The sequence below is a fragment of the Hippichthys cyanospilos genome, chromosome 2 (assembly GCF_059441005.1).
Source record: "Hippichthys cyanospilos isolate Australia breed blue-spotted pipefish chromosome 2, RoL_Hcya_1.0, whole genome shotgun sequence".
NCBI classification, from domain to species: Eukaryota; Metazoa; Chordata; class Actinopteri; order Syngnathiformes; family Syngnathidae; genus Hippichthys; species Hippichthys cyanospilos.
The window spans coordinates 9,568,020-9,593,440 of NC_142370.1; the positions used below are offsets into that span (position 1 = coordinate 9,568,020).

Consider the following 25,421-nt stretch of genomic DNA (forward strand, 5'->3'; position numbering starts at 1 on the left):
TATCTGTGTATTCAATGGAATATTTATTTATTTGTAAATAGAGGATTTTTTTTTTTGTGGTTGCCCAGCACAGTCACGGTACAGCGAGCAAGGAGTGGCTTTTTGTCAATTGTGCAATGGCTGTGTCCGAATATACACCTATCAGTTGTTCACTAGTCACACCAGAAAATAACGGCGTTTGTCATGACGCACTGGTGCATTAGCATCTACGATTATTTTGTGTTTTAAAAGAAATATTTTGTTGTTTGCATTTTAAATAAAATAATGACTTTTGTGTTGCCCAGCATTGTGTCCCCAAATGCTGTTCAATACAAAACAATTAGATGCAAATGAGTATTAATGTTGAATCTTTTCATATGCAACACAAGCTATTGGATTAACAAACTAATTTTGGGCACATCATAGATGACAAGATTCTTACAAAGAAAATTTAACTTACACACACTCGTTGGCCAGATTTTACAGAGACGGAAAAACGTGTGTGTCAAGGCACTAACTCCTCTCAAGTCAAGCCAAAGCGTCCTTCACTACAAAATGTAATATCAACAGCGACCAGAAGGGGCGCCAAAAAGATCAAGCCTAACAAAGCACTGATAAAGCACAGATCTACTTTACTTTGGCCTGGCCAATCAGCGAAGATCAGTCCACCTGACTTGAGTACGTCATTTGACCAAGCAACTAACTTCCACGCCACTCGAATTACTCCCACATTTGAAGTTGTAACTATTAAAACACCATGGTAAGTTGACAATCTCACTTATTGGCGAAAATTTCCTTAGTTAGGTGGAAATTTTCTTTTGAAAGTCTTTATCTGAAGCCAGTTCACAGCATTAAGACATAAACGTGTGTCTGGGTACCACTTTTTTCAACTCGAGTTGTTACTAATACCAAGTACCGATACCACGAGTGTTTTTGATATATTATGTCCTCCTAAAAAAAATAAAATACAATGTATTCCAGTCAAGCTTATTTTTTTTAGTTTATGATCATATAACTTTCCATGAGAGTGGCCTTACTGTATTGCAGAGATGTCAAACTTGACTGTCAGCGTATGGATACCTTGAAATAAAGCCAGTATCGGCTTGAGTTGCCTATTCTAAATAATTATGTTTTTGACATTTTCATTACACAGGTAGTTAAGTTTTATTTCGTTTTGAGTAGGGATGTTCGATACGTGTAGCACTTTTTGTTACCAGACCAAGACCAGCACCAATAATCAATTCATGACGAGTCATCCATACCAATACCAAGTACCCATGCTGCTAGTATTTTTGATACTGTTGACCCCGCCCTCCGAAAAATAATGACAAATCATTTTAAAGAAATGATTCTTGCATTTTGTTTGTACCTGCACGTATAGATTCACATTTTATAATCTTAGATTCACATTTTTAAATCTTATGAGGAAATATTGATTGATTGAGTAATTACTTTGTACACATTAAATTACGGTTAATCGTGTGCATCATGTCGCATCGACAAACCCCAAATCAATTTGAACTTAGCAGCGCAACAAAGATCACGCAAGTGTTAATCTAAAATAGAAAACCACCGTACCTATTTTGCCTCTTATCTTACATATCAAAACAACGCCACCAACAAAAAAAGACCCTTGATTACAGGAAGGATGTTGTGGTTGTCCTCTTCTCGTGGAAAGTAACCTTGATATCTTCCATCACTTTCCATAACGACCAGTGACAGCTGTCAACATCAAGTATGATTGACGCACGTCTGATGAGCCTGATGGACAATTACAAAGCAGTAGCCTGCCAGATGCACATTGACCTACAAGATGTGCCAACTGGGAGGAGGTGGACCATGGTGTGTGTGCGTGTGTGTGAAGGACAGTGAAAAGACGTGAGAGGAGCTAAGAATATCAGCGAGCTTGTTTGCTTCCTTCTCTGCCGCTGTCAGAGGATGTGAGTGTGGAAGGTGATCAAAAACGTGCAGTGCATTTTTTAAAAAAGTCTTTTCTGTCAGCCTCGTATGAGATCATGAGAAAAAAAAAGCTTCTCAAGCTGAACAGGGGTAAGAAAAACTGCATTGAAATTTCACTGCATTTCCTTGACATCAGTCCCCTTGATTGACTGTGTCAGTGGAAAATTTAGCACCGGCAATGAAACCAACAGGAAGGCGCTCAAAGTGTGTGTGTGTGTGTGTGTGTGTGTGTGCTCGCGTGTGTGAAAAGTGCTACATCCCCATTGGTAGGGCAGAGTTTGATGAGGTCACACCTTGTGTGTTCCGCTTCAATTAGCTGGCTTGTTATTCTTCAATTTTCTTCTCAGATTTGGCGCACTGCTTTTACTGAGCTCCTCCGTGACCTCCACGACCTTCACCTCGATGTGCTTCCACGTGGCTGAGAAGTGAGTACATGGACACGCGGAATCGTGAAAATACTATTGTTACGTGTTTAGGGGCTAAATTACAAATGGGTAAGCCAGCAAGAAACTGTGAGCATAAAAATGCTCCTAAATACTCGATTGTTCTCAATCTCATCAGTGCGTTTTTTTTTAGGCGGCGCACGGGTGAGTGGAGGTGCGTTCAATGACCACTCACAGACATCTCAAACATGTACAAAATTCCTCATTCAATGCGGCAAACGGCAGTGACGAGTCCAGACATGGGCAAACTACGGCACGCGGCCCATTAGGCTTTTAAATCCGGCCTGCAGAGCTTGAAGGATTCATAAGTCAGGAGAAGATTGATAATGTTAATACCCTGAAGGATAGTGCAAACATCAGTTATTATAGCAATTATATAGTTCATTTAACCTCCACTTTTTGTAAGAGTCATTTCCATAAATAGTTAAAGACATGGGACTTGAATAACAATGCTTTTGTTAATTTTCTCTCGAAATATCCCACATTTTTTTCTCTTATAAGGGTGATTATCAAAACACTCCATCCATCTTCTCCCGGGCCGGCCCTTTTGTCACATTTTACAACAATTTTAGAACCCAAAACGTTTGTAAAGCCCTGGATTAGTCTATGAATACACTGTAGAATGTATGCGAGGACATTTTGTAATTTATTATGGCAACAGATTGACTCGCGATCAAACCCGTTCGAAATAGGTCCTACCTGGTCAGGATTGATTTCATAATTCATTTTCAGCAAAATTGAAGTGTCTCGCTTTTAACTCCGAAGCCCTCGTCACACAAAGCTAGCTCGCTAACCGCATGCTAAATCGAAGTATTTATTCAACTCCTTTTCGCCGTCTGGACTTTGTGAGCTGGCATCGTGTTGCGAGCCGAGTGCTTCTTTCTTGGACTGAGAAACTTGAGAATGGTTTTGTTTCAGGCGCAATCTCAGGTTTGTCAGCCCATCAAATAGCAACTCACCTCCACTGCAACACATTTGCGCCTTATGATCACACAGTAAAGCGCTATATATGCATTGGGGATTTTTTTCAGATGTCCGTGCTTGATTTTGTACTTTTGTTACCTCCAAGAATGAGAATTTGGCTTGCGTGTCCTTACCTGATCGCCAAGCAACCGGAATGTCATTTTCAGGCGATAGCCAGTGACAAAATGGCCGCCCTTTTTGATGGATATAAGCAGATGGCTTTTTCTGGTTAATTCATATTTCACAAAAGCACAATTAACCAGAAAGTTGGACTTAAACGAATGGGGGTTCAAATAATATACTATTAAGAAAACATCTGTGTTGACCGCTCTTTTAAGCACAGTAAAACCCACTTATTTATCCATCTCAGGGGTCGGCCTTTTTTCTTTCTTTTTTTTATTGCATAATTCCAATACAAAGTAAAGAAAAATGTTTGAAGAACAACTATGGACGGTAAGCAAAAAAATAGTACAACATATAAAGAATAATACAGAGACAAGGAATCCAAAAGAATACAAATAAAAAGATAAAAGGAAAACTAAATAAATGAGGTACAAGAATATATATATAAATACGTTTAACTTATTGAAAATCTCTATCGGTTTTTGAGCCTTTATATTTTTCGAGTATCTAATTGAAACAATGTATTGTTTAATCTTGATATAAAACACATTAAAACAGTATCTTTCCAAAAATGTGGAACAATCAGTGTGATATTTTGACAAAGACCTTATTAAAGTTAATAAATAAAACAATTCACTTTTTTCACTATTATTTCTAACAAAGCCAAACAACACATTGGTGCATGCAATCCTCACATCCTTTTCGGTAGTATCGTGAACAAAATCGCGTGATGATATAATAATATCCTAATAAACTTGAAATACAGTTTCTGGGCATTTATGACAAAAACGACAGTTCACATCTATATCTTCTTTTAAAAAAAAATTCTTATAATACCTTTAGCTGTATAGAATTTATGACAAAATTTAAAAGATATTTCCGTGACCGTGTTGTTATTAAGTATTTATTAGGTAAGAGCCATACCTTCTTCCCCGATATCTCATTTACAAACATATTCCAATAAGGAATAACATTGGGTAAAGTTGCAATATCTTTCTGGAACATGGATCATTATTTACGTGACGATTAACAAAGCACGCTTAACGAAACGGTTTTATAATCGTCCAGTCTGTTCTGACTTTTAAAGAGCATACATACACCAGAAGGGATGGCCCCAAATACCTTTGCATAATCGCCAGATGGCCATGTGATGCGATATTTCTCATATGTAACAAACAGCCTTTCATTATTTGAACAACAGATCAACCTATAGAATTCTGTTTTGAGAATAATACTCCAAAAAGATCATTTGTGCTTATGAAGAATGTCTTTGTTATTCCAAATTAAATAATTATGAGGCGAAAATGATATTTGTAAACGAGTGGCCGAGCAAGAAATGGTTGACAATTGATCATAGGGATTTGATCAGTCATAATTACAAGCAAGAAAAAACTATCAATACCACCAAGGTTAGACACTACAGTATATGGACAGAAATCACATTCACACATGAAAAAGGGTTCAGATTGACTTGTTTTATCCAAATGACCTTGAAATTGTTATTCAAAGTAAGAAAATCCAAAAGGTTAAAGGGATAATGTGTAAGATTTTGACCGTTACGGACAGCAGAAGGTTCCGCAGGTGCTGCATTTACCATTGTCCGTAACTATAACAAACATGGCCGCCTCCGGAGAAGTGCCACCCCCCATGTAATACAATTTAATGATAACTAGATCTATGATTATATTCAAAACATACTGTTAGTCATTAAGAACACATCATTTGCAAGTTTTTGAAATTTCCAATCAATTTATTTGAATGAAAAACGGTCTAAATCTTACACACTGTCCCTTAAAGAGCACCATTTGCATGGGTCTTCATAACAGTTGTCTTCCTCAAATAATGAATCCTATTTGCCAGTTTTGCCAGTTTCTTTAAGTAGCTCCTTATTGACACGTAACCCCATGGCCGCAAATATAAGCCCCGGGAGTCCTTCTAATTTGTTCAAAAGCTGACCCATGATTGGTTGTTACCTGTTACCATACCAGTTGAACTATGATGTCATTCTCAGTAACCTGGAAAAATGGCTGCAATGAATTGTCTACAAAAAAAAAGAGTGGACTTGGTTGCTTAATTTATATTCTCCAAATGCATTAATAACCAGAAATCCAGACGAGCGAAAATGCAAAGATCATTTTCTTATATTCTTATTCAGTAAAAGAGTTGAATTGGTAACCTTTAAATCTTAAACTGCCTCTGGTTTTTCCCAAAAAGTATTTTTACTTCTACTTAAGTACACGTTGGGAGTTGTTTTGCGACCACTGCATCCTTAGCATGCATCAAATCATGTGAAAGACGTTAAACATTGATCAAACTGAAGACTGGACACGGAAAAAAAAGATTGTTATACAGAAAGTGTCCAGTAGGTGGCACAATACACTCACAAACCAGTAAAAGTGACAATTGAATCGTTTTCGCCAAATAGAAATTCACTTTCTACAAGTCTTAAAAAAGGCTTTGACTTTCCATGAGTGTGTCGTGTTTACTTACACGAGGCATGTGTGTGTGTGTTTTATGGGGTTAAGAAGGTGCGGCGCGAGCTGAGGTCACTTTTGTTCCATCCCCGAGGAGGAGAGCAACACTGTGGGGGTGGCTCACTTCCCCTTTCCCCTTCCCCGCCACTTCCTGTCAGCGCCGCAACCGTTGACCGCGCCCGCCTCTCCCCTGGCCTTCAACCCACACCTTGCCACATACACACACACACACACGCACTCGCCACTATTTGGGCTTTATTCCCCTGCCAAGGAACACACGCATACAAACACAATAGCGATACTATGAGGCCAGAATTCAGGATTACTCCTCACACGCACTACTGAAATGATTTCACATGTACCGCTGGACCTTTTTGGGCTCTCGGTAAACAAGTCAACGACTCCCGCAAACTACTGAATTGCAGCCTGGCTCATGTACATTACTGAAATGCTCTCACACCCACTGCTGAAATGAGCTCACACACTACCATAATCCTCTAGGTCTACCCTACCACACACACTTACGCACATACATCTACGCTATCTAAATGCTCTGGATCTCACACATAAGTGAAATACTTTCATACACGCTACTAAAAACACACAAATGCTTATGAAATGCTCTCACGTCCGACTGAGGTACTTTCATACTCACTGCCAGAAGCTCTCTCACGCGCACACGACTGAAATATTCTCTTTCTCACTACTGAAATGCTTGCATACACACTCTCATACTACAAAATGTTTGATGTGCTCACACGCACAAAAGAGAAGCTCCCCTAAGAGCTCTCACACGTTACTGAATTGCCTTTGCTCAAATCAAAGTCTGAAATGCTCACATGCTCCATACTGAATAGGGATGGGAATCTTTGACTGTCTCGCTGTTTGATTGCTATTTGGTTGCCCCCGATTCAATTCCAAAGCGATTTTTGATTCAGAACGATTTTCGATTCCAAACGATACCATTAAAATAAAAACAAATTCATCCTGAATCGATAGATGTGCAAAAAAATCATCTTAGTACAGTACTTCAGTCTGCAGGGAGACGAAGTGTCATTGTTTTTTTAATTTTTTTTATTAAATTTTGATTTGCAAAGAACATTATCAATCACCATTGTAAGATATTATTTAGTATTATTCATTCATTTACAAATATGTGAGTAATATGTTTGTGAATTGACATGGGGTTTGTATCCATTGTTTTGTATTTTGTGTTTTGTTTTATTTTGTGAACATGCTGAGGTTTTGTGTTGCGTTGATGAAAAAACATTTGCTTTTCTGTTCTTTTTGAATATATGGTTAGCTCATTTAATTCAGGTTGATCTTAGTGTCGTTGTCGATCTATTAAATTGATCAATAACATATGTCATGGCTTCGGCGATAGAGACAAGCCTCTTTTAATGCTTTACACACTCGACGGATCCGTGTCGGTCAAACTCCACTCATTAACTGCGGAGTGTAACGTTACGCTCACATTGGCTGCCGTGAGGCATTCGTGCGTCACACAAGTTTGCAAAACGCGGCGAGACTGCTTTGTATGCAAACGGGGGCGGGTGAATTCCCTCCATTGTTCGTTACTGTGTGTCGTGCGCCTCCGACTTAGTACCGAAGCGACAGGGAGCGTCCCGATATCATTTTATTCATAATATCCATTTAGGGACATGTGATATCCATTTAATTATAGTAAATGACAGTCACACTTCTTATGAGAATTTATTTTTTTGGCACACCCGTAATACTGAAGAACTCTTATTCAATGGAAATACTTTTTCCTGAAATACTCTCACAAAGAATAGTGATAGGCTGACAATCACACACAAAAGACGCTCATACACATTCACGAAATGCTCTCATACGCACTACTAAAATGCTCAGTTTCACGGAGACTGCTAAATGGCTCTCTCTGACACTACTAAATTCGTTTTTGTTCACATCAATGATTAAAATGCTAATGATACTCTACTGAAGCACTCCTACTTACGCACTACACTACTAATGTGTTCACTCTCTCACTTGGCTGAAATGTTAACAAGTACACTTACGCAAACATTCCATTACACAGTACTGAAAACACGTTCACACACATTAGAGAAATGCGTTTTCTTATATATAATACGGATTTATCGAGAATTTCAGTATGGCCAGATGGCGTTTCCGAAATGTGTGAGGTAATCCTGAATTATGTTCTTGACGTCCTCTCATGCAATACAGGCCTCATTCCTCGCCATCCCACTGCTGGCTGTCTTCCTTGACAACTACCTCTGTGCACAAACGGCCAGCTAATACCAGCCAGCTAATTATGAAGACAACTTCTGACCTGTGTGTGTGTGCGTGCGTGTGTGTGTGTGTGTGTGTGCATGTCACTGTCCACAAGTACGTCCCAATGGCGTGTTCTCATCAAGGACGGACTCTCTGAAGATCTCGGTGAGCGCTTAGCAACAGCGGAGTCACCTAGGGATGGGGGTGAGCGCAGTTGGCAGCAGTCGGTCCCAATTGGGAAGAGACGTGGGTTGGGGGAGGGGGGGGGGGGGGTTGCTTTTGCTATTTGGCAAGGTAATGTAAGGTCCCAAACATTTTGGTTCTGGGGTCCCTTTGTATACGAGACTTTCTTTTTCCCCCGTAGACCCCCTTAATAATCTGAATGCCAGTTAACCATATCTACAATTCGTTCCTCTAAATCAAAATCAGAGATCACCAACTTTTTTGAAACTGACGTCTTTGGTATCGAGCAAAGTGAAGGGCTACCGGTTTATGTGAAGACCGCGCTCATGTTAATGAATTCTCACAGTAATTAAGGAACAGCTTTAGTAAATATATAAATCGAGTGCAACTGTTTATGTATAATTGTTTGTAAAATTCCCAGAAAATTACGATGTTCTATCACTTGTAAGCTACATGTAAAACAGGCCTGCGGGCTACTCAGGTGATCTTTGGCCGCTGCCTGGTGCCCGTGGGCACCGCTTTGGTGACCCTTGCTCTAGGCGAATAGAAAAGTATAAATCAAAGATTTAAAAAAAAAAAATCATATTTATGACAAATAATGTCTTTTTTCCCCCAAGATATAGTTATGTCAAGTTATAACCTACATAAGAGCAAACATGGAATACTTGGATGTCAGAGCACTCTTTTTGAAGCCTTTTTTTTTCATCCAAAATTGCTTTGCGCTGGTTGGGGGTAGGGGTAAAATGTTTCACAGTGTGTACATAATGAAAAAAAAAAGAGAGAGAACCTCAGTGGAGTTTTTCATTCCCAGGTCTCCTTTTCAGGTCCCCTTTCAAAGTGATGCAAGATAATATCTTGCAAATTATTTTGTGGACCCCTGATCTGCAACACTACGAGTAGTACTGACATCAACACTGCTAACAGAACATGGTGGTGTGAATTTTTAGGAGCGTCGATCATTTGTCGGCGACGTACCTAACAAAGTGTCCGTACTGGTCATGCTTGTGGTTTGGTGGGTGGGGTGGGGCCAGTGTTCTCCAACGGGAGAGGAGAAGGTGGGAGGGGTGCACGACGTGAGTGAATGTGGGGGAGTGAGCCAGTGTGGGGGCAGCAAGGCCATCTGGACTGTGAAGAGGCTGAAGCTAGGGAGAGTGTGTGTGAGCAGCACCAAGGCGTGTGAGCGCCAAGGAAGGACGTGCATAGTTTTAACTCGGCAATCACGTGTTGGTCACTATCACTGGAAAGTGCCTTTTGTGTCCTCATCAGAATCACCCAGTCGTCATGAAAATGGAACAGGATATCAAAGTCTCGGGGATTATCATTAGTGGCCAAGCATTTGTATACATATTGGCCTATACGTTTATTTATTTATTTTTTTGTGAGGCTGTTTAATGACCCACTCTTAATGCAAAACAAACAGCAATGAAATTGTTCAAATGAATCCAAAAGACAAACCCTTCACAGAGCAAATCTGTCATTACCAAGTGATTAGATAGTAGGTTTGCAGCAGTTTATTCACTAAATACAATTCTGAGTCGGCTCTCTCCATCTTTTCAGGTATTCCGGAGCTGTGATGTCACAGAAGCCTTGTGAATTGGGATTAGATGGCTGTGTGTTAGCACACTCTATTGCTGAAGCTGTGAGGCTTCTTTCTGCTCCCGTGTGTCAAATTCACCTTCTTGAATGAAAAAAAAGCATTGCTCACAGTTGGGTATTTCCTGTAGACCATGGAAAATTGCACACTACCTGTATGGTGTAGTTGTCTTTCTGGGTATTATAACGCCATCTCCGGTAGCCCTAGCGGTGGATAGAGTACCTGCATCCGCGATGCTCCAAATGTGTCATGAACGAAACCATGGTTAACAACTTCCCAGGTATCAACAAATGAATGATGAAAGCGGTAAGACGTAGGTACACAAATCCGTCGAACGTCGGGAAGATTCCTGGTGTTAGAATGCATCAGTGTAGAAAACACGGTCGAAGCGTCGTAGCCATTGGCAGAGCATGGGAGGAGGGGCCGTTTTTGATCAATTCAACATGTTGAATTGGTATCGGACCGTCCTGGGGCGTGGGAGTTCTTCGCAAGTGAACAAGGTAGCTGTACGCTTTGCTTCTGTTTCGATGTCCTGCTTCTGTAACGAGCATTTTTCTAACAACAAGGAATAGTGAATATCGCCGCCAATGGTCTGGAGGGTTATTACAGCTCACAGGGCACTTAACAATCAGTCACTGTGTATTGCGGTGTCATTTCTGTCATTTTTCCAGCACGATGTCCCAACAATCGTGCCGACGCGGCGACATCGGTCTCATTCGGCCAACGTCGGAATAGTGTATCGAGGCCTCTATATCACAGCGACTTGGATGCTAGCATTAGCTTTAAGCCCTTGGGCAGAAGGGCTTATCTCTGTGGTTGTTTAAAATACACAAGGTGCTATTCTCTTTGTTTTCTGTTGAATTTCAGTGGTAATAAACAGCTCGAAGCTTCTTTTTGGGCAAACGCTGCATTATACCATTAGATATGGTAGAAAGGTTTGTAAGGCAAACGCGTTGCCATCTGTGCAAACAGAAAACGTGCGAGTTTGTTGTGTTTTGTGCTGTGTTTGGAGGCTCACAGATGAGTTGTGTGCATCAGCCAAAACTGTCCTTGAATGGTCAGGTGCCCCCCCCCAAACTCCCTCGACCCTTCTGACCCTGATCATTGCACACCCTCCCATTTCCCATCCCCCGTTTGCTGTTGGTCAAATCAATAAGCCCCTCAAGACGAGCGTCCCGGGTCATCGGGTCGCACAAGTGCGCGACCTTATTCCCCACTTGTCTCTACGTGCCGCCGACCCACTTTCCGTTTGGGTTTTGTTCGTTGGGCAGCTTTCGCGGAGCGGCTCCTGGATGGCGTATTGATCGGGGTTCCTATTCACCTTCACTCCCATCCTCTCGCCTCTTGGCGCTCCCCGGTGTGCTGTAATGCTCCAGCCTCTTTGATCGCCGCGTTTGTGTCTGTATGTCTGCTGCTTTCGCAAATGTCTCCATTTACTGTAAGCTCCACCGTTTGTCTCACTGGCGCGCATACTCATGCGGACATATACACACACACAAACACACTCACGGGCTTGGAGAGGAATCTTGTTTCCCACAGATGTATTACAAACACCGACTGCAGTCTCCCTAGCAGATCTCATTTAACACATTTGTCAGATCGGCCTTTCTTTGCCATGGCGTGTGTGCGTGTGAGTGTATAATCCACAACATCTTTATGTGGGTTCTGTGAAGGACTTGTCCCCCCCAGGCCATCGGTGTTAAAGGGGTGTTTTGAAGAACAATGCAAGTGAAGCACTTGGCTGTGTAGTGTTTTCGTTTGAATAGATCAGTGCCGATACAGTATTTGTCATTTTGACAAATATTGGTATCAGACACTTTAATTTTTTGATCTGGTGGCTGATAAAGGGTTTTTGTAAAACATTGTTAACCCCAGAGAACGTTTTTCTTTTCATTTAAGTTAACTGCGCTCAAAAAAAACAAAAAAAACTATTATAGGTGAAAATAGGGTTGACCTTATTCGGGTCAATTTGACCCATCTTTCTTACTATCTCGGAAAGTTTGTACAAGACGTCCTAAAAATCGGGTTTCGTGTAAAAATCTCAGAAAGTTGGGTCAAATAGACCTAAAGCATGTGTCTGTCTTTTTTTTGACTCATAATTGGGTTCTTTTTAAGCCAAAGTGTTTTAACTATCCACTGAACTGGTTGCAGCTAATAGTGTTTTTTTTTCTCTTTTTTTTTTTTTGGTTTGATGCCTCTTCCACTAAAAATTGATGTCAGTTCCAAACTTCACCATCAGCATACTTGACTACCAATAATCAGTATCAGCCCTGAACAAAAGCAACATATTAGTCTATCTCTAGTAGTGTCAGACATTTCCGTCCACGCTGTTGACACATCTGCAAACATATACAAAACGTCATCTGCCTTAGTTGACGTATAGAACATCTCTCAACCAAATTAGAGTAACTGGTGAGGTGAGAGATTTGGAGTTGGAGGGGGTGGCTGGTGTGCAATATAATCGGTGACCTACGGACGGGGTGTTTGAGAACCTACCGACCCAAAACAAAGCTGCTGAGTGGACACAAATGAAGTCAAAACATTACAAGTGGCTCACGAGGGAAAACAAGCGAGCACACAAAGTCAAACGTGTGTGTTATCAGCTTCTTTGACCTTTGACCTTTTCCTTGTGTGTGGGTGTGCGTGAGACATTCTGGCCTTACTTATATGCACACCCCCCGTGATGATCGTATGTCCTGATCTGGTTGGATCAAGTCCCTGGGGAATGAGCTGTGTAGAAGGCACATGTGAAGACAAGCAGGGGGTTGGGATGGCTACATTAGGGTATATTTCGCCTGAAGTTATCACGAGCTTTTTTCATGCAGATGCCCACTTACAGACCACAGCGTCCCTTGTTGCAAAAAATGCAGGGGACATTTGTTTCGGGTCTATCATTTGACTCATTCGAGCTACATCCTGGTGTGCTCGGTCGAGGACACCCGGCCTTCCAATGATCTCACGTGTTTGGCTAGGATACCATTCGTTTTGATGTTTTACTGAGACGCAATGGACACAGCCGTGGACACAAATGAATGGTCTGGCTTTCAGGAGGATATGAACGTGCCAAAGTCGAAAAGAGCGCGAGGGGCTGCTTTGATCTGTCTGGAGTCAACGGTGTTCAGGCCCTACCTCACTTTGTGGCAGCAGCGACAAAAAAACAGTTTCTATGTGAATGGTTCTTCTCGGGAGCAGCCCTAATAAATGTAGAATCCTCCAGAGCAACATCCTCATTTCCCTTATTACCATCAAGCAAACGGGGAAGGTGGGGTGAAGAGGGGGAACGCGGCAGTAAAATCGGTCAAAATCCAAATGTCATGTTCTGTTGGTGTTGTCGGGGTTTTTTGGTTGCGGTTCATTTTGTGTGTTTCTGTTCATTTCTATTTGTGGAGTTCTTGTATCGTGTTCCTGTTTCTGTTCTGCTCCCGCTGTCAGGTCCGTCCTGGTTGGTGTGACTGTTTCTACTAGTCTCATTTTACCTGCCCCGCGATCTACCAATCTGCTAACCCATCCCCTGCCACTTGTTCCTGTCCAGCTGTTTTGTGTTACCTAATTAGTTTTAACTTTTCGTTGGATCATTCTCTTGTCTTGTCATGCCTACCTGCCCGCTCGTTTTTTTTTGTTGTGTTACACGCCTGCCAGTATTTTGTAATTTTGCTGTCGAGTTTTTCCACGTTCGGTTTTGGCCTTCCCTTTTGCTAATTAAAAAATGGTTTACCTCATGCACTCCCCGTCTAGGAGCTTCCCTGCACCTGGGTCCACAATTCCCGCCATCACACCGGCGTTTGTCCCAGCCTCGCCGGAACGTGACAGAGTAAGAGGCAGGTAGGACTAGCTGGTTACTAGATGTGCTTCAGTCAATTAAAAGAATGTTTCAAATGCATTTTGAATTGAGAATCGTCATTTACCACAAAGGAAGACACTCATTTCTGCAGGTAGGAACTTGCTGACATTGTCTCTTTTATTTAAATTAAGGTGTCTAATTCAGTGGTTCTCAAATGTTTTTTAATTAGCACACATGTAAAAACTACTGTATTTTTCGGACTATAAACTGCGACTTTTTGATCATGATTTCAGCCCTGTGATTTATAGTCCAGTGCGGCTTATCTGCTGGTTTTTCCCACCGGTCAAGCAAATGTGTGTTCAGGGAGTCCGTTTATAGAACAACTATGAAATAGAACTGAAAAAATGTGAATCAATGGCTGTGCTCAAAAAGAGAAAATATGTTATTAAAAATATTTTTTAAAAAAAGGTCTAAATTGAATAAGATCTTGTATAAAAGTTTGTGACGTGTAAATTTGATATACGGTATACTGTATATATGATTGTATTTATAAATTTATGATTGTACATATTATGTATTTGCAGTGTGTGCGATGTTCACTAAAATAATCTTTCAATTAAACAACGGGGGTAGAATGCAATTGAAATATTGATTTCGAGTTTGAACTGCTATTTAACTGCAGTATTCTGTTGGTAATATCCAGCCATCCGTTTTCTATGAATATAATGTTGGGATTAAATATGCAAGCATGTTCAGTCTGTTAAAGAGAGGATGTTGCAGTTGGTAGACAACTAAAATATATAAAAATATACATAGAAAATTTAAGTTTCATATTACCACCATATACCTGCGGTTTATAGTCCAGAGCGACTTATCCATGGCAAAAGCTGTTTTTTTTTTTTTTTTTTGCTCAATATTTGCTGCTGCGGCTCATAAACCAGTGCACTTATAGTTCGGAAAATACGGTATTTAAGAATAATTACTATATTAGTTACATACTTCAGATTATCTAAATTTGTTGAATCAATTTTATATTCAGTTGATTATTCAATTTTAGTAACTTAAAAACCTAATCTTACAGCATTTCCTACAGAAAAAAGGCTTGTTGAGTACAAAGTCTCAAAGCAAGAAGCTTCCATATTCCAACCTCCCACAAGTGTGACCCCCACACCCCGTTTTCATTCCAACATCTCCTATTCTCCCTCTCTCATCCTTTTATCGGAATCTTGCTCCTTTTCTAGCCCCCCCGCCCCCACTGTCTTCGATTGCCTCATCAGGCTTTCTTGTTGCTTGCAAGTAAGCAGCTTAAACACCTACAAGGTGTGACATTGGGGCCCCACGCGCCTCCAAATGTAGTGAGTGCGGGCGGGAGGAAAAAAAAGGAGCCTTTCATCCATCTATTCTCTCCGTGGTGCTCTGCCTGGCGTGGTGCGGTTCCGCCAAAGCCAAGACTGTCCCCTCACATTAGCCCAGCCTGATCCTGATAAGTCGTCCTAACACCCGGACCCGTCTTCTTTGCTCACCGTCTTTAAAAAGTCTCCCCCGTCCTCTTTCCCCGCTGAGCTCCGCCATGGGCTCCGGTCCCCAATCTCCAAGGTGATTATGACAAAAACGAACGAGCCCCGAGAGACGTCAACAGCAGATAAGCCAGGAATACTTGGGGGACGAGGAGGAGGAGGAAGGCGGTGCGGGTAGATGATGCAAGGATGGATGGATGGATGGATGGATGGATGGATGGATGGATGGATGGATGGATGGATGGATAGATAGATAGATAGATAGATAGATAGATAGATAGATAGATAGATAGACAGACAGACAGACAGACAGACAGACAGACAGACAGACAGACAGACAGACAGACAGACAGATAGATAGATAGATAGATAGACAGACAGACAGACAGACAGACAGACAGACAGACAGACAGACAGACAGACAGACAGACAGACAGACAGACAGATAGATAGATAGATAGATAGATAGATAGATAGATAGATAGATAGATAGATAGATAGATAGATAGATAGATAGATAGATAGATAGAGAACACTCTTAGTTTGTTGAGGTGTGGAGTGGGTTCGTGACCTCACATGGTCGGCCGAGCCTTAAAAGGTCATTAAAGGGACAGGGGATGTTTGATGGCACTTGGGGGGGTTGGCGGGGTGCGGAGACGCCGTTAACCCCTTCCCCCGCCTGCTCGCCTGCCTGCAGAGGAGAGAGGAAGTGTAGCAGAGGAGAGGAGATGAGAGGTCACGTTATGGTAGCATAGCAACCCAGGTTGGCGTGTGGGCTGAGGCGAGCTACAATTTGTATTACTGTGCCGAGGTTAGACAGCTTCGAGGAACCTTTCAAGATGGATGCGGAAGGAGAGGTGCACTTTCGGCTCACAAGAGGGGGAGGGAAGCCAACGAGAGGGGGTGGGGGTCAGAGAAAGATGATCGCCAATTCTCCCATCATCCTCCAGCACCCCCCCTCCTCCTCCGTCCATCTCTGTTTGGTTCTCCCTGCGCTGGGAGCATCATTAAAACAAGTGGAGTTGTGTTCGGAGCGTGGGGCTACGCTGAGACAGTGACCTCCACAACAAGAAGACGTTCTTGCTTCGGGGAAGAGAAGGTCGTTTTGTGCGCCTCTCTCTCTCGCTCTCTCTCTCCCTCTCTGTTTTTTTTTAAAGTTTACTCCTACTATTAGCAGCGGAGTAAATGAAGTCTGAAAGCAGAGAAATGGGATCAGGAGGGTTGACATGCAGAAAGAGAGAGAGAGAGAGATCACAAGCCTCAGAGGGATAGTTGGATCCATCCATCCATTTTCTATAGCCGCTTATCCTCACTAGGGTCGCGAGCGTGCTGGTGCCTATCCCTATCGACTTCGGGGGGTGGAGCGGTGTACACCCTGGAATGATAATAAACATTTACATACACAATCACACCTAAGGGCAATTTGGAGCGTCCAATTTAGCTCCCGTGCTCCATGTTTTTGGAGTGCGGGAGGAGACCGGCGTGCAAACGCCACACAGGGAGACCGGGGTGAGCTGGATTTGAACCCGGGACCTCCGAACTGTGAGGTAGACGTGCTGGTCTCTCTGCCACCATGCTGCCCGAGGAGTCTGATGATTCTGAAAACTAATATCTGGCCTTATTTCAATGTACTGGTACTTGCAATGGCAGCCAATACTATTTTTGGACTCGCTCATGGAATAGTTTTATGATCACAAGCTAGAAATGACTAATGAAATGAGTAGAAACCTGACATTCATTTTAAGGAGTTCTTTTATGTAAGAGATGGGGATTTGTTTCAAATGATCAGTCTTTTTGAGGGGGAAATCTTGGTGGTATCGGTGATTGGTATCATTATCGATGCCGAAAAGCGGTATTGAGCATCCTCGTGGAATAATTTGGGTTACACCATACGCACATAGTGTTCCATTGATACACACTTGAATATGGGTGCAACACTTCATTGGTAACTGAAGGATGATCACATTAATGGACAAGTAAGCGGTCAGTTGAGGTCAGTCTTATCAATGGCGAGCAACAGCAAGCAGAAGCATCTTTCCATCAGCAGCCTCCGAGTCCAGCGGGTGAAACGAGGACAGCCCCCCTTCCCGATTCCGCTGCATGTCGCCGTCACACAGCAACGAAATGTGTGGGCAACAAGCACAAATACATTCCCCTTATCCTCCGTGCGATTACAAACATCCTTCAAATCCAATCACCTCATTCGCCCGCCTTCCCCCGATGACACTCTCTTTTTTTAACACCGTCCCGCTTTCTTATGATCAATAACGCCCGGCAAATCTTCCAGATTCTTTGTCCAGCCGAGGGACGACTCATGGTTTTCCCTCTGCCGATTTTAGTGTCACTAAGCTGCACCTTCACACATAATGTTGTGGATCACCTTGTGCCAAATATTCCTTTGTGCGGCTTTCCCCCAGCCCCCAGCCTGCACCTGCAAGAGATAGTCTTCTTTCAGCCGCAGGCTCTGCTTTCAATTCAGCCCAGGCTGGAGTGGCACAGGCGGCACACAGCTGTTCCCGCAGTCAATTGATAGCGAAGGCCCTCTTATTTTTGTGGCACTTGTAGCTGTTTGTGCCGTGCCCCCACCTGATGTGGCCAATAATGTTGTCACGTTCCTCAGCGGGGGGTCCGTAACTCCGGAACAGGCCTTCCCGAATGCGGTTTGCCGCATCTTCTCTCCTGGTTTCCACCCTTGTCCGCCACACACCGAGCATTGTGGTAGACCAGGGTTGCTCATATTTGATATTTTCACACATCTACTGTTGATGACCATTGTTCTGTGTTTGTATACTACAACCTAATTACAAGTCTCTTCTAATGATTCGTGCTACCGGTATATTTCATATAAAGCGTGCCCCAGTTTTTAATTTTGAAAATCTGGTCACCCTACTCCTACCTAACATCATGAACAGTGAATTAAAATTGAGTTCAGCGATAAGAAGGAGTGTTAGAAGTACAAGGTTGTCCACGTACTGTAAGTCATGTTTGTCAGTCAAGGCCCGGGGGCCAAATCCAGCCCGCCACATCTTGTTATGTGGCTCACTAAAGCAAACCATGTAAATTTCCATGACCCTTTCTAAATCCAGCTCCAAAATTTTAACTTGTCATGTATGATAAATAATAATGTTTCTATTTTGCAATATTTGGGGGTTTGTGTTGTTACAGAAACATCAATAATGAATCAACAAATAGCTTTACTTCTGATTTCCAAATTACTGAGCCATCAATTTGTTGTGTACGGTAACAATACTGTAAGTCCATTTAAAATTTAATGGTTTACCCTTCATATCAGTCTAATGAGGGAAGTTGTAGTAACAAAATGGCCTGTGGCAAAAATGAGTCTGACACCCCTGATTTATAAAGTAGGGGGGTCTTTCTGTAATTGTGTTAAAATATTTTGACAAAATACTGTCTGGTAATTCACTTATTTCTCTGGCTTGTTTCTTAATGGACATGCCTACAAATAAAAACAATTTTACATTTAAGGGAGACTGGAATTCAATTTGGGAGTGCTTGTACACCCCTAAAAATTGGCTAGAAATTCCCGTGTGTCATACTAAGTTGTATTTGTCTAAATCAGTGTAAATACAATGTGTGACTAAATGGATTGATATTACATTACGATTACGGAGCTAATTGTTCGTTGTTCATTATGTTGATGCTGCATCTAACACACACAGGAAAACCAAACCGTGGTTTCTTGTTCTAAGCCATACCATGCTGAGCTTGACGGAATCATAGCGCTTGATGGAAAATGTCCGTACTCACACAACCTCTGTTCGCCCCGCAACCCAACCTCCTGAGTGGCTTGCTGTGATAAGTGACCACTGAATAGATGTGTAAGTGGCTCTAATGACGGGAGGCGGGGATGGGCGAGGTCACGGAAGGCGGCTGAGGTCAGGCTTTTCGTGTCATGCAGATTTGAGGGCCGCGTTGGCGTGAGAGAGCGCAGCTTTGCGTAAAGCAGCTTGTTTCAGGCAGGGATTGCGTCGGGAAACCCCGGGAAGAGCAGAGAACCATGCTTGGGCATTACAAACCTGCATCCTTAATCCACACGGCCTGACACGCCGTTATCTGTGTTATCCAGCCCTTCGGCAGCCAACACGCTGATGGAGGCCGCGTGGCCGTGCATCACTTTTGCTACGCGCACGAGCCGGACGCTCAAGCTCCTCCCCATTTACCTTGTCAATTTCCTCAAACCTGCAGTCATTCCTGGTCACACGCCTAATTCCAAACTAAGCTAGGGCTGCACCTCCTCATTACATGCTCATACACACATCCACAATACTTACTCTGCCAATCCAACTAGAGAAAATTGTCACTCTCTTGACATAATGTAGCCATACATGCACACACACATATATATATATATATATATATATATATATATATATATATATATATATATATATATATATATATATATATATATATATATATATATATATATATATATATATATATATATATACGTATATATATATATATATATATATATATATATATATATATATATATATATATATATATATATATATATATATATATATATATATATATATATATATATATACAGAGAGAGAGAGAGAGATGCATTTCTACTAAATCAGGCTTATGTCTCAGAAAATTAAAAGTGAGATTTTGATATGCTCCCCAACTATAAGGAGTTTTTTTCCTAAAAATGAAGGCCAAAATATAGATGAATCCCATAAATGGTAACTTTTAAAGACTAGATTTTTTTTTTTTTTTTTTACACCATTCAAGGAAGATTGAGGGAGATACGTAGGAGATACAATTGATCTGTCAGCCTTTTATTTTCAATAAAAGAAGCGAGCAGACTGAACCACTGTCAGAGTCCATCCTTGTTCATGCATTGGAATATTATTGAAATAGACAGAATGATGTAAAAGTTATGATATCTCCAACTGATTCAATTAAGAGTAGCACACAGGGCTGTGTGCACCAGGTCGAAAACATGTTAAGGTATTCCATTTGACCCGATTACTAATTGTGCTCTTTTAGCATACGGTATATGCCATACACGTAATATTGAACTTTGTGGAACACGGATGGTGAGCCACTTCAGGCATTTATGGCAAAATGAACTTGAGATGCATCAGGAATACATGACATGGGCCAGCACTAGTCAAAATATTTATTACTTTGACTGAAGTCTAATTTAATTGGAATTAATTTGATTTTACATCTACAAAATACAGGCCAGTCAATTTGTCAATCGGCCATTTTGTAATTGGGGGGCGTCATTTTAGGCGCAGAACGGCACAAATAGCATCTTGCCTGCTAATATTTAGCATGTTGTTGAACTGTTAAGGCTGACATTGAACTAAGCAATTGGTTGTCCATTCTAGGTGGAGAAACATTAATAAAAGCGATGAAACACATTTGATGCATTCTTGCTTACTCCATTAATTGGAAAGTTCCAACTTTAGAGAGCCAACTAGTGGAATTATATTTTTCTTGACCCAACTGCCACATCATGTGCCTTTTTTACATGTCAAACTGTCTGCGCCCCATCCTTCTCCCACCTCGTCATCGTGTTGTTCTTCCTCTAGTTACCACCAGAGGGGGCTGGCTTTCCCTGAGCTCCAGATCATGCACAGTCCCATGGCAACAGATGGCACACAATGCATGTCACAGCACAATCAGTCATATTGAATATTACTTATATCGATGAGTAATAATAAGCGTATCTTATGTCATGCTTTTCATGATGCCATGTGAATGAAAATAATAAATATCAGTTTGGAGTGAACAAAAACAACTGGGAAATCATTTGTACATTCTCAAAAAGGCTTGTTTTCAAAAACAGAACGTTCTCTATCTCGATTCATCCCTCAAATGCATTTAAAATATTCTAAACATAATTGTGATCTTCTTTTAGTGATGTTTTGTAATGAACGTATTTATTTTTGTTTTGGAATATTGATGTAATTATTTATTCTTCAAAGTGTTTCCTACAGTATGTTTAAGTATTATAAAATTGCTGTATTCTAGTGTGAATGGTGCTGCATTACACTGGCATAATTATTTGATTGCTCTTAATACGCCCAACATGTATTGTCGACTCATTTAATGTCGGCCATTTTTAGAACATCCTTCAGACTAATTTTTGAAAAGAAATATAAATACGGGCCTGCGATTGAATGTCTAGACTAATAAAATAAAACACAATAAAATGAAAATACGCCCTTGGACTTCCTAAGTGAAATACAAACATACACAACAGTCAAAGTGTTTCCCCTTTTCACACAACGGAAAAAGAATACCAGTTTTATATTTAATGGACCATGTCCGAGTTTCAGCAATGAAGAAGTAAGTTTATGAACAAATTGAGGAGATGACATCACTGTTATAGGAGGCAACTCTTACTTTATGTCCCCTTTTATGTAAAAAAAAAAAAAAAATCTGATATAAAGAAATAGTTGCATTGTGATGATGGCTGTTGGTCTGCCGAGAGAAAGAAGACACGCGGGGAAGAGAGAGAAAGGTGAGGGGGAGGAAGAGAGAGAGTAATGGGGGAGGGAAAAGGAGGGGGGCGAGGGGAGGGGAGGGGAGGGGGAGGCTACCGATAGCGAGACACGGAAGAGCAAAGCAGGGGAGGGAGAAGCTGGGCGAGCGAGAGCAAACGGGGCTGTGGAGTGGGAGACAACACGGGGAATTAAGACACGCGGAGGAGAGGACCGAGCCCTCCGAGTGGACACCCCCCACCCCAGCCCGGCCCGGCCCAGCCCAGCCCCCTTCCCCCCACTCGCCAACCTCCCCTTCCGTGTCGTGTCTCCGGGCTGTCACAGCACATTGGACTCGGAGGGAAGCGACACATCCCGGGGCCCATTCAGCGCCCATGGGGTAACAGGTATGTCTCACTTGCTCTTTCTTACAAGCTTCTTCTTCTTTATTTTTATTTTTTTAAACCGTTTTCGAAGACTCGTCCACTCTGCTAGTCTATTGTCTTTTTTTTTTTTTTTTTTTTTTTAGTAGTTCCCGTGGCACGTCCAGCTTCGTTGCAACCCGACCATTATCACTTGTGAGGTGCGCGTTTATTTGGCTTTCCTATAAAGATGGGAGACGTTATCACGGCGGAGGCTCCGTGTTCTCGCCGCGACGGGCTGGCAAGAGCGAACGGTGTGAAAGTACCTGTTCGGCTGTCTGCCGCTTTTGTGGAAACTGTCAGCTTTGGGCACGCGCGGCGCATCACGCAATTGAACACGGCGCACGCTTGTCTGGCTTGCTTTTTGTTGACACGCCGCTCTCCGAGTTGACTTTTCCAAAAGAAACTTTGGTTCTGGTGCCAGAGCACTTCACGGCTGCCGCGTTGATGTGATCCTCGCAGCAGGGGGCTGGTTACGGTTCAGGTTCCGAGTGGGGAAGAAGCCCTCCTCCGTCTGGCCTCAGTTCACCTCCAAAGGGGGGCTTCGGCTTCTTCTTTGTCCAGCTGAAATTTCTGCTGCGTCAGCGTCAACTTGACTTCCAGGAAATACATTCTCACTTTTGACATCAGTGTTTGTGTCGCATTGTCACAGCACATCATCATCTCATCCTGTAGTTTACACACAAATGGGAAAAGTGGATGCCACCAAACGCTTATTTTGTATGAATGGCAACAGGTGGACACGCAGGTTGGTTCTATCTTCTGCCATCTAGTGGAAATTCATTTCGTTGTTTTTGCTATAATACTGTAGCTAGGCAAACGCAGATGCATTCATTTTCCGAGGGATGTTTGATGCCACTTTTTTTCAGTATGATTGCTTTAGAATGAAAATACAGTAATAGAATGGAATGCTTTTATTGTCGTTGTAGAGCTGCATAATGAAAGTGGGGATTTGAAGAGCTAAGACCCACTGCACCTGTGCGCAACCCCATCCTATAGCTCTACATACATACAATATAGGCGTGTGTCGAAAACTTGCTTCACAGAAGAATCGGAATTTTAAATATCTAAAAATCAATTTTGTGTAAATAAAAAAAATCTTAAAACAAATCTGCTTCCTGCCAGCTTCAGTCAAGGTGCACGAAAGCATGAAATTTACGCGGCAGGACTCATAAAAACAATGATGGGGGATATCCAACTGGCCGGTCCTAGTTGAAAGCAAAGATTTACAGTGATAGAAAATGTTGCAGACAGCGGAGCCAAGGTTTTTCAACTGAGACAGCTGTGCCACAGCTTTATAAAGAGGCTGAAAGAAAAGTCGCCAGTGCCTTGACCAAAAACATGTGATGCATGGACATCGACATCAACGCAGTCTTTTCGCGTTTTGCAAACTCGCGTGATGCATGCAAATGCGAACGTAACGTTTCACTCCGTTGCTACCAAAGGGGCTCATCATTTTTAATGGAATATTTTGAATCCGAGATAATTTTGAAATGAAAATTGATTCTGAATCAAATCGTAGACCCAAAAATCTGAATCAAATTCAATCGTAGGTCAACAATCAATCCATTTTCCGTAGCCGCTTATCCTAACTAGGGTCACTGGCTACCTGGTGCCTATCCCACCGCTAATACAATCCCATCCAATACATGACTCTAACCAAGAAAATGTTTAACATTTAACAACAATACAACAGAACACATATCATATATCCTATGAAGTCATCAATACGATGCCCACTTGTTTTTTTGAAACATAACATTTCGCCAAAAAACAATGACAACTAGTTTTTAAGAAGAACCTAAGATCCCAATATACTTTTTCCTCCTAAAATTGTATTAAAAAAAGGACAATTTTGTATGAAAACTGTAGCTTCTCATTTTAAAACGACCACAAGAGTGTGATTTATTGACTTTGCTTCCGAGCGCCAATATCTAGAAATAAGGCCTGGTATAGCAATACATGGTCTGGATACTCGCCCATTCCTAATTTGTCGTCAATAAATTATTCTTTTTTTCAGTAGGGATGGTTGAGCCAACACCGCCCTTATACAGCGGACCCCCAGGTTGCAGCATCCCTGACTTACGTTTTTTTTCACGTTACTAAGTTTCTTCGTCCCCTCTTTTGTAACAACAGTTACAAAATTCAAACTTGGCGCTCAGTGTGCATGCATATGACTGCAAGTCGCACCGCGCTCTTATATCACTATACTCGTCGCTGCATATGTCACTAAAACGCTGGTCTACTGGTCGGTGTCACGGTGTCAATAAGATGGCGCTATGCTAAAGACTTGATCTCGTGTGAGTGTTTACAGTATCGTATTTATTCTGCATTTTAGTGCTTAATTCATACTTTAATTGGTAAGTCATGGGTCCCAAGATCACTAGTGATGTTAAAGGAAGAAGTAAGAAGATGATTAGTATGGAAACAAAGCTAAAGATAATTAAGAAATACGAAGAAGGCTAGGCTAGGCTACTCTTGCTAGGGCTTTTGTGGAAACTGCAGTGGTAGACACTGATGAAGGCAAATAAATAAATCTGAGATCATTAATGATATTTTGTACGTCAAAAAAACTTTAGGTACTTGGTATTGGCAATACTGGTTTTGGTCTGAAAATTCTTAATACAGTGCTACCTCAATATAAAATGGTTCATCTTTAACTTTTAACTGCTTTTTCTTTGCATTTCTATTGCCTGTTTTCTGCAAACATTTGAACTACGATAGAGAGAAATGTGGGAAAACGCTAATGCTTGCCTGATAAAAGTGAAGAGTAAGATGTGGAGTAGTTATACGTTCAATCAAAAAATATAATTAATGAAAAACATCTTGGTGGAAGTGTGATTCTGTATCTGGCCTTTCTGTGTGGAATTTGAATGTTCTCCCAGTGCCTGCGTGGGTTTTTTCTGGGTACACAGGTTTCCTCCCACGCTTTCAAAAACATCTGTGATACACTCCAAATTGCCCTTTTGTGTTTGGGAGTGTGAATGGTTGTCTATGTGTGCCTTGTGATTGACTCGCAACCATTTTAGGGTGTACTCCTCCTACTGCCCGAAGACAGCTGGGGTAGGCTCTAGCATGCCTGCGATCCAAGTGAGAATAAGTGGCTAAGAAAATGGATGCATTGAAAAACAATCACAAAAAATGTTTCGATCAACAAAAACAAACAACCTCTACTCTAGTGATTTCAGTTATTTTTTGGAAAGGAACCCCAGTGATAAACGAGGATTCACTACACAGAACAAATTTTGGTTTTTACT

General features: G+C 41.7%; 1 protein-coding gene and 1 long non-coding RNA gene across 2 annotated transcripts in view; both read left to right on the forward strand.

Moving 5' to 3' along the window:
- Positions 1–2,216: 2,216 nt before the first annotated feature.
- Positions 2,217–21,337, forward strand: LOC148427180 (uncharacterized). Its single transcript, XR_015864850.1, has 3 exons — positions 2,217–2,363; positions 13,713–13,799; positions 20,849–21,337. It is a non-coding gene; the product is annotated as an uncharacterized LOC148427180 (long non-coding RNA).
- A 611-nt stretch (positions 21,338–21,948) lies between these two features.
- Positions 21,949–25,421, forward strand: part of zbtb46 (zinc finger and BTB domain containing 46) — an 87,776-nt gene continuing 84,303 nt past the window's right edge. The window contains exon 1 of the mRNA XM_088401536.1: positions 21,949–22,149. The gene's annotated coding sequence lies outside the window, so the exon portion shown is untranslated. The remainder of the gene's footprint in view (positions 22,150–25,421) is intronic.